General features: G+C 40.2%; 1 protein-coding gene across 3 annotated transcripts in view; it reads left to right on the top strand.

Moving 5' to 3' along the window:
• Window positions 1-2,111: 2,111 nt before the first annotated feature.
• The window catches only part of htr2cl1 (5-hydroxytryptamine (serotonin) receptor 2C, G protein-coupled-like 1), a 226,714-nt gene continuing 220,563 nt past the window's right edge, over window positions 2,112-8,262 (top strand). The window contains exons 1-2 of one of the 3 annotated variants that reach the window (XM_034290688.1): window positions 2,112-2,328; window positions 2,451-2,642. The gene's annotated coding sequence lies outside the window, so the exon portion shown is untranslated. Of the gene's footprint in view, window positions 2,643-8,262 lie in introns of all 3 variants that reach the window. The other 2 variants (XM_013132545.3, XM_034290687.1) reach the window with 2 other exon arrangements.

The raw sequence follows: 8,262 nt of genomic DNA, 5'->3' as shown, positions 1-8,262 counted from the left end.
TGAGAGTGTGTGCGTTTGCATGTGTGTGTGTTATCCCTGTGTGTATTTTTGTGTGCCAGTTTGTCTGTGTGTGTGTGAGGGTATGTTAGGCCTCATATCTTACTGCCACATTAGCCACACATGACAGGACAGCTACTTCCTTACATATTTCATGTTTAACCTCATGCTAATGTTGGGTTATTTTAAATCAGTGTAATGACAGGTGGATATGCTTAACAGGTTAATGTACTGAAATAACTGCAGGGACTTTATATGTGCTTAATTGAGCTTGTCTGCCTTTGTGGACCAAAAGAACTGGGCAGAAGTCTCAAAATCCCACCCATCCTACTCGTAAAACAAGTTGACAAACCCTTAATGTATTTGGCAGATATTACATAAAATGTAAACCCAAGTAGAAACCTAATCTCAATGCTATATCTGGGAACATTGGTCCTGGGTACCGAAAGGGGTACTCATTTTTTGTTTAGTTTTCACTACCGATTTTAGTAATTGCTTGATGATTAACTGGAAAACACCGGACTGGTGGTGAAGCTTAGCCTGGCATCTAGACTGATTTCAGTACAATCCTGTATTGTTTAAAGTCCTGCTATTGGGTTCTTGAGTATGGCCACATGTATTATAGCCCCACACACAAATGCACACACACTGTGGATAAGTATCTAGACTGTTTCTAGTATAATTCTGTTGTAATTAGGCTATAGGATAAGCTCCTCCTGTGGGAACATACATATATTGATCAAAAGTAAATCTAAAACTTGGCTGGTCGTTTGAAGTCAAGCAAAGCTATAATCTGGTAGGTATGTGTGTGTGTGAGTGTGTTTGTGCCTCTGACGCATGTAGCCACATGGTCAAGGACCTAAGAGAGGTCACAAAATAGCCCACACATTATTTTGACATATTATGTGTGAAACAGGAGCAGGAGATTTTGATATAGAATGTATTATAAAGCACTCAGTACCATATTATTAGGAATTTTCAGTTCTGTACATTGCATTTCTATTTGTAACCGTTGCACCTCACTGGATGGGCCTTCAGCCCAGAACAGAGATAACGACTGTCCATCCCATAGCTCAAATCCGATTTCATAACTACTCCAATCTGTCATTTGTGTGTGTGGGCATTATTATGTGTGTGTGTGTCTGCTCTGTGACCACAAGGATACATTTAAAAGTGTTTTTTTGGATTGGGCAAAAAATGTAATTCCATACTTGGATAAATTGGCAAGCAAACACTGTCCCTCTGCTTGAATCAACCTAAGATTAAACCAGAGGCCTTCTGTAACAGCTGCAGCATAGTAACTGTAACTATTTTCGAATAAAGGAGTGGCCTTTTCCATAAAAGGAAATAGGTACCAAAGAGAAACTAGTAGCCTAATTCAGTATTTCAGAGTGAATAATGTCAACATTATGCTAATAGCTTGCACCGTTAACTAGTGAGCTATTTCACATCAATTACACTCAGTCCCTTTTCACTCTATTTCGTAACAGAAACATCTACACCTCAGCAGACCCCAACTGAGGTATCTTGGCCATGGGATGTAACTGTATTACTTTTGTTCCTCTCCATGCCCAAATCTGGCTTTCAATCCAAGGACCCTTTGCACAGTCACTGAAGACACCTAATCAAAAACTAATGCTTCAGATGCAGCAGTGATGGCAAAGGAAGAGAATAGGGCAATCCTTCCCCTTTTTCAGTCAGCCCTACAGTACCACCAACTGAAATTTGCCCCTGTGAATAGTCCAAGGCCTATTACTCCTGGCTGGGAATGACTGGAATCCGGCATGCATTGCAGCTGACCTTCATGAGAAAAATACAGATAATGCGCCTGCTTTTAATAGGTACAACGTGGGCTATCAAGAGTTACAAAAATGATAAAAATATCATATCGTTACTACAAAAAAAGCTAACGTAGAATTGGCGACACAATTTGCACTGAAGTAAAACAATTAATTGATAGAAATGTGCGAATGAAAGATATGTTTTGAACACGAAACTGACACTGTCAGCGCGTGGGACCTCAACCAGCGCAAGGCGGTAATTCAACTCGTGGTTGGCTAAGCGCGCGACGTCTCTCTCCCCTTCCGTGCGCCAGTATGTACTGGTGAGAAACAACGCTTTGCGAGACCGTTCTCTCTCCTCCCGGTAAACTTTCCATTTTGGTCGTTATACGACAGTCTTATCATATTATTGGTTTAATAGACGTATCGCTTTAAGCATGCAATCTATCTGTAGGTTTTGGGAGATATGTCTAAGACCGTTTCGCTCTAGCGCCAGTGCTGGACCCGTGCCACTGCCGTAGTACCTCGAAACCCAACTCATTCCGAGCAGGTTAGGCGGCTGCGTCTCGGACAGTGTGACACATTACTTACTGGTGGTGGCGAAGGAGAGGGGTGTGCTTTATCCGGACAGCGGTTCAATTTCCTTCTCTCTTTATTCTACGCTTGAGACAGGACAGAGAAAGGAAAATGCATCTGGCGCTCTGAGAACGATAGGAAGAAAGTGGAGTTATGAACCAACGGTGTACAAGGACATAACTACAGAGAAACAGAACGTCTGTCAGAAGAGCACAAGAAGGAATAGCGTTTGAAGAAAGAACAAAACGTTTAAAACTACATCGATTGAGAGAAATGAGCACCTTGTGAGTAAGTGCGTGTTCTTTAGCTAAAAATGATGAAGTGATATTTTAATGATATTATTTTTACAAACCGTGGGTGGCCTTGGGACTACAACACTTGTAGCTGTGCCCGACACACTGGTTTTGTTACAATTACAATGGAATTTAATCTCAAGATTTGTTCTACAAGTATTAGTCCAGCAGACTGGCTGTACTGCTGATTATATCCTAGACCTATATGATAGGACAGGAAGATCGAAAGGAAAGTTGAAACACATATCAGCGAATCTTTTTTGTCTGCAGTGCTGCACTTCTGTCCATGTGTGCGTAATTGCCATTTTACGCATAGCTCCTATAGGGACTGTTGATGGTATGAAATGAAAATATGAATAAGGAATCAGGGTGTGGACTCAATGAGAAACGGAACATGCTTCAAGTTGTAGAACCTGTTACAGTTCGTTTATCAATGTTGATGTTGGCAGTTGGTCTCATCTGACTAGTTTTTGTTTAACTTTGAACAAAGAGCATTATTTCATAATAATAGTACTGTAAGTCGAACTATCTTGAATACAATATATTTTTATATTGCATAAAAATAGTGAAACTATACTTGACACTATTAATGACAGTTTTTTTTTTCTGTGTATGTGCAGACGCATAATGCAGTATAATTTGTCTGACATGGGTATAGCTTGCATTAATGTTATGGTTTAAGAGCTTACATTACACCAAAAATATTTTCGAATGGCTGTAGTGTCAAGTGTAGATACTTATGTCAATATCATTCTAGAGGTATCAGTCTGACATGAGATGTTCTTCTCAGCACTACTGTATGGTTGCATGGAATTGAGATGTTATATATTTGAATAACTCTCAGGTCGGTTTTGTTCTGTTGAAAATAACCAATATTGCTGGGTCATGATGCCCTAGTAATACCTTTGGTTTAATCCCATTTACATAAAGCCAGAGATAAACACCCGTCCACCCACCCACGCATGCACACACACCGTTCTATACACAAACTCTGTTCCATAAAAACAGACTAATACAAATCTAATATAAGGAAAGCTGTGAAGAGCTTTTGAGTGTTATAATTTAACAAAGAGGAAATGCTAAACGTTTTGGTGCACACAAAGAAATGTAAGTGCAACTTGAAAAATATTGGAACTATTAAAGCTTGAGTGCTTATTTTTTTTAGGTTTAGTGCTCGCGCAGAAAAATATATAGGTGCATACAGTAGGTGAGAAATGTATAGCCCTAAATGAAGAAATCACATTTTCTTGAATTTAATTTGTCATTTTCTTCACAGTGTCTGTTTGTGCATTGCAACTAACGTCAGGTAGAGAATTAACCTTCTCGCTACCCACCCTAATGATTTGTCCCAGGCTTTGAATGTCAATCATAGATTCAATATGTGTTCAGGCAATATAGGCTTCGGCTCTCACATTATACATTTTTTTTTATCTCAAATGATTTTGAGAGCATCAGATATTTGAACATTTGCTGAGATTTGAGATGTTCATGTGTGTTGCAGCAAGGAGACTAGTAAGTGTAGTCAGGTCACCTTATCAGAGCATGTTAAGGATTAAATATGTTGGACATGAGTCAGAGATTGACGTAATGATGTGGGTGTGGGGCAGGAGTTCTTCAGAGATCGGATAGTTTTTTGCACAAACCTAAACATTCACATTGAATGGACAGTTCAGTGACCTGAAAGTGACCAGAAAGTGACCAATAGGGAAATGTTTTGCCTTTGATTGATTTTGCTATCGCTGGCTAAGGGATTAAGGAGTAATATACCAAAACCAAACGTCAACCAACTTCATTAATTTGGAGATTTGGAGTTTAAACATGCATGAATCATTCAATGACATTATGATAGATTGCTGTTGTTTGCTAATTTGCCTTCCTATAGTCATGTCCTTTTGATGGATCTTTGACGAATTCTGTCCCGATACAGAAATCATGGGTCTGTCTACTCTGAAGATTAGTAAATATATAAAAGGGGACATTGAAAGCTTGTGAAAACCAGTGAGAGGTGGGACTTGCAGCCTGTCAAGCATCTCAAGTAGAATAACGTTCTGTTAAATGCCTGGCAACTTGGACACAAGCATCAGAGATGATATTGTTAAATAGCATGGAATTGTAAATATAGCAATACGTGTGATCCAGTCTAGGAGGTAGATGCAGTGGACTAGATTTATTTATTTTTGCAACAGTTTTTTGGTGGTTAAGTGTATATATACAGTGCATTCAGAAAGTATTCCTTCACTTTCTTCAAATGTTGTTATGTTATGAACTTCACTTATAATTGATGACATCTTTTTTTTTGCTTTCAATGTACACTAGCTACACAATAATGAAAAAGCGAAAACACATTTTTAGAAACTGAAAGAAAATGTATTGGATATAAAAAAATATATATCTCATGTAAATTAGTTTTGCTGAACTTTGTACTTTGCATACGTGCCTTTGGAAGCAGTCACAGCTGAGTGTCTATGTGGGTAAACTGCTACCAACTTAGCACGCATGTTTTTTTGACTATCCTCGTAAATCCTCTCAGGCTCTGTCAGATTGGATGGGGAGTGTTGGTAAACTGCAATCTTAAGGTCTTCCCACAGATGTTTAATTGGGTTTGAATACTGGCTTTGTTGAAAGATGAATCTTCTCCCCTTTCTGAAGCCCTGTGCGCTCTGGATCTGGACATCTCTGTATTTTTCTCCGTTCATGCTTCCCTTAATCCAAAGACATACAGTGGATATAAAAAGTATACACACCCCTGTTAAAATGCCAGGTTCTTATGATGTAAAACAATGAGACAAAGATAAATAATGTCAGAACTTTTTCCACCTTTAATGTGACCTATAACAAAAACAATTCAATTGAAAAACAAACTGGAATAAAAAAAAAAAAAGAACTCACAATAACCCGGTTGCATAAGTGTGCACACCATTAAACTAATACTTTGTTGAAGCACCTTTTGATTTTATTACATACGTCAGTCTTTGGGTAGGAGTCTATTAGCATGGCACATCTTGAGGTGGCAATATTTGCCTACTCTTCTTTGCAAAAGTGCTCCAAATCTGTCAGATTGTGAGGACATCTCCTGTGCACAGCCCTCTTCAGATCACCCCACAGATTGGATTCAAGTCTGGGCTCTGGCTGGGCCATTACAAAATGTTAATGTTCTTCTGGTGAAGCCATGCTTTGTGGTATGGATGTGTGCTTTGGGTCATTGTCATGCTGAAAGGTGAACTTCATCTTCATCTTTCTAACGGACACCGGAAGGTTTTGTGCCAAAATTGCCTAGTATTTGAAACTGTTCATAATTCCCTCCACCCAGCTGAAGAAAAACAGCTCCAAAGCGTAATGCTGCCACCATCATGCTTCACTGTGGGTATGGTGTTCTTTGGGTGATGTGGAGTGTTGTTTTTGCGCCAAACATACCTTTTGGAATTTTCGAAGATTTCAGTTTGTTCTTCAATTGAATTGTTCACATTATAGGTCACATTAAAAGTGGAAAAAGTTCTGACATGATTTATCTTTATCTCATTCTTTTATACAACAAAAACCTGTCATTTTAACAGGGGTGTGTAGACTTTTTTTATATCCACTGTAATATGATGCTCCCAACGTAGGGATACTACTATCATGAATGCCTGATTGCTGGATTGCTGCAGGGATGGTTGTCCTTTTGGCCAAGGTCCATCTTGCCCAGTTACCAAGTTTGGCAGGACAGCCAGCTCTAGGAAGAGTATAGGTGTTCCAGACTTCTTCCACTTCACAATGATGGTGCCCACTTTGCTCCTGGGAACATTAAATGTTTTTAACTATTTTTTATAACCTTCCCCAGATCTATGTCTTGAAACAATTTGGAGTGTCATGTCAAAGGGTCGGATCACTTTATCACCACCTGCCTAATTTGCTGTTGGTCCTCTGCTTGCAACCAAAACTGCGTCGTTGCCGTGGCATGGACTCTACAAGACTCCTGAATGTGTCCTGTGGTATATGGAAACAAGTCATTAGCAGCAGATCTTAAGTTGCGAGGTGGACTGTTTGGTCTCGCACATCCCATAGATGCTCAATCAAATTAAGATCTCTGGAATTTGAAGACCAGGTCAACACTTTGAACTGTTCATCATGTTCCTTATACCATTCCCGAACAGTGTGTGCAGTGTGGCAGGAAGCATTATCCTGCTGAAGGAGCCCTTTGCCATCAGGGAATATCAATGCCATGAAGGGGTGTACCTGGTCTGCTATGATGTTAAGGTAGATGGCACCCGTCAGATTAATGTCCACATGAATGCCCAGACATTACCCAGAGCATCACACTCCCTTCACCGGCTTGTCGTCTTCCTATGGTGCATCTTGGTGCCATCACTACCCCTGGAGCATGGCCGTCCATGTGATGTAATAATAAATGGGGTGAATTGAAACCAGGTGTGTTGGGCGCCCTGGTTTCAGACCACTGTTGGTAGGTACTCATCACTGCTGATCGGGAGCACCTGACAAGCCTTGACGTTTCAGAGATGCTCTGACTCAGTCATCTGGCCATAACAATTTGGCCCTTGTCAAAGTCGCTCAGGTCTTAACTCCTCCCAATTTCTCCCAAATCCAACACGTTGATATATTGCCATTGACAAGGTTAGAAATAATGATTTTTAATTGAAATAAAAATTGAGTCCTTCAAACTTTGCTTCTGTGAAAGAATCATCCATTTGCAGCAATTATAGCCTTGCAGAATTTTGGCATTCTAGTTGTCTCTTTGTTCAGGTAATCTGACGAGATTTCACCCCATATTTCCTAAAAGCCCCTCCCACAAGTTGGATTTGCTTATGGGGGTCAAGCTGCTCCCACAGCAGCTCAGTAGGGTTGAGATCCGGTGATTGCCCTGGCCACATTATAGACAGAGTACCAGCTGAATTCCTCTTCCCTAAACAGTTCTTGCATAGTTTGGAGCTGTGCTTTGGGTGATTGTCTTGTTGTAGGAAATTGGCTCCACTGAAGCACCATGCACAGGGTATAGCATGGCGTTGCAAAATTGAGTGATATCTTTCCTTTTTCATGATCCCTTTTACCCTGTACAAATCTCTCACTTCACCACCACCAAACCCCAGACCATCCCAGAGTTGGCTCTTCACTGTTGACATTGAAACTGGTGTTTTGTGGGCTCAATTTAATGATGCTGCCACTTGAGGACCTGTGAGGTGTCTGTTTCTCAAACTAGACACTCTAATGTCTTTATCCTCTTGCTCTGTTGTACACCAGGGCCTCCCACTCCTCTTTCTTTTCTGGTTAAAGCTAGTTTGCTCTGTTCTGTGAAGGGAGTAGTACACAGAGTTATATGAGATCTTCAGTTTCTTGGCAGTCTCTCGCATAGAATAGCCTTCCTTTCTTAGGACAAGAATAGACTGACGAGTTTCAGAAGAAAGTTCTTTGTATCTGGCCATTTTGGCATGTAATCAAACCCACAATTTCTGATGCTTCAGATACTCAATGTGTGTAAAGGCCAGTTTTATTGCTTCTTTAATCAGCATGAGTTTTCAGCTGTGCTAACATAATCGCAAAAGGGGTTTGTAATGATAAATTAGCCTTTTTATCAGCAAACACAACTTGCCATTGGAACACAGGACTGATGGTTGCTGATA

This window comes from Esox lucius, chromosome 24 (assembly GCF_011004845.1).
Source record: "Esox lucius isolate fEsoLuc1 chromosome 24, fEsoLuc1.pri, whole genome shotgun sequence".
NCBI classification, from domain to species: domain Eukaryota; kingdom Metazoa; phylum Chordata; class Actinopteri; order Esociformes; family Esocidae; genus Esox; species Esox lucius.
Note: the sequence above shows the minus strand (reverse complement) of the source record. Positions and strands in the feature narration are given on the sequence as shown.